The following is a 2341-nucleotide window of genomic DNA, read 5'->3' on the forward strand; positions in this document are numbered from 1 at the left end:
AAATTTCAAAAGAACCACACAAAATGTTGATCATAAAGGAAAAGCTCCACAAGATAAGAGTTCAAAAAGTATTGAAAATAAATGTTTCCGATGTGGAATGACTGGGCATTGGTCGTGTTTTTCGTACGTCAAAATACTTAGTTAATCTCTATCAAGCATCCCCGAAGGAAAAAAAGAAAATTGCGGAAGTAAATTTTGCATACTGGGATAATGGCATATTTGACCTATCCCATATGACAAATTTGAATGTGGCGGACTTCTTTGAATCTTCTGAAGAGAAAATTGATAGAATTTGTGGAATATCAAGTGTTTTCTTTGACTTTGAAAATATTTAGACTTAATGTTATTTTTTTATTCTTCACCATGTTTTTTTCCTCTGAGTAGATGTTAACATTTGTATATTCAAAATTTTGTTTTTCTTCTGGTAATTATTTTCTTTTAATGAATAAACTTGGATCATTTTCCTATGTTGGATGACTTAAAAATAAGTAAAGAAGATCTATGTCTGGCAGACAGTGCAACTACACATACAATACTTTCAAGTAAAAATATTTTTCCAAACTGACAATGCTAGAAGCAAAAGTCAATACAATATCAAGTTCTGCAAACCTAATTGAAGGGGAAAATAACATATTATTTTTCCTAGACGAACAAAATTTATAACTGACAATTGAAAATTGAAAATAATCAAAATCAAAATCTCGACCAATCGGAACGACACCATTCTCTAAAGTGAATGCAGTAAATTTTAATAATAATTGTGGTCGAGGTTGTGGTCGGGGTCATGGTAAAGATCGTGACCGTGACAGAAGAAAAAATAAATATGATTTTCTTGGTGGTCGTTCTAATCATTCAAATTTCAAAAGAACCACACAAAATGTTGATCACAAAGGAAAAGCTCCACAAGATAAGAGTTCAAAAAGTGTAAATGCTTCCGATGTGGAATGACTGGGCATTGGTCATGTGTTTGTCATACGTCAAAACACTTAGTTGATCTCTATCAAGCATCCCCGAAGGAAAAAGAGAAAATTGCGGAAGTAAATTTTGTGTACTAGGATAATGACATATTTGACCCATCCCATATGACAAATTTGAATGTGGCGGACTTCTTTGAATCTTCTGAAGAGAAAATTGATAGAATTTGTGGAATATCAATTGTTTTCTTTGACTTTGAAAATATTTAGACTTAATTTTATTTTTTTATTCTTCTCCATGTTTTTTTTCCTCTGAGTAGATGTTAACATTTGTATATTCAAAATTTTGTTTTTCTTATGGTAATTATTTTCTTTTAATGAATAAACTTGGATCATTTTCATATGTTAGATGACTTAAAAATGAGTAATAAAGATCTATGTCTAGCAGATAGTGCAACTACACATACAATACTTTCAAGTAGAAAATATTTTTCCAAACTGACAATGTTGGAAGTAAAAGTCAATACAATATCAAGTTCTGCAAACCTAATTGAAGGGTTTGGAAAAGAACATATTATTTTTCCTAGACGAACAAAATTTACAATTGACAATGCATTGTTCTCTAGTCAATCAAAGAGAAATCTACTTAGTTAAGATATATGTTGCAATGATTATCATACTAAGACTAGTAAAAAGAATAATATGGAGTATCTTTATACCAAAGCTATTGTCTCATATGAAAAACGTATATTGAAAGAGTTGTCTGCTTTATCTTCTGGATTATATTATTCTCATATGCAAGTAATTGAATTATATGCAATAATGAAACTGAAGTTCATGAATCCAGACATATTTATAATTTGACATGACCAATTAAGTCATCCAGAATCTATAATAATGGGAAGAATTATTGAGAACTCAAATGGACATCCATTAAAGAGCCAGAAGATTCTTCAATCTAATGAATTATCATATGATGTTTGCTCTTATGGAAAATTAATCATTAGACCATCACCAGTCAAAATGAAGACTGAATCACCTTCATTTTTAGAACGAATTCATGGTGATATATGTGGACTTATTAACCCACCAAGTCGACCATTTAGATATTTTATGGTATCAATAGACGCATCCAATAGATGGTCACATGTGTGCTTATTATCAAGTCAAAATCTTGCATGTACGAGATTACTTGCTCAAATAATTAAGTTAAGAACACAATTTCCTAATTATACAATTAAGAACATTTGTCTTGATTATGCTGGTGAATTTACATCCCAAGCTTTTGATAATTATTTTATGTCAATTGGGATAAGTGTTCAACATCCTGTAGCTCATGTTCATACACAAAATGGTTTAGCAGAATAATTCCTAAAACATTTGGAGTTAATTTCTAGACTATTGCTTATGAGAGCTAAGCTTCCTAC

This window comes from Benincasa hispida, chromosome 10 (assembly GCF_009727055.1).
Source record: "Benincasa hispida cultivar B227 chromosome 10, ASM972705v1, whole genome shotgun sequence".
In the NCBI taxonomy this organism is placed as follows: domain Eukaryota; kingdom Viridiplantae; phylum Streptophyta; class Magnoliopsida; order Cucurbitales; family Cucurbitaceae; genus Benincasa; species Benincasa hispida.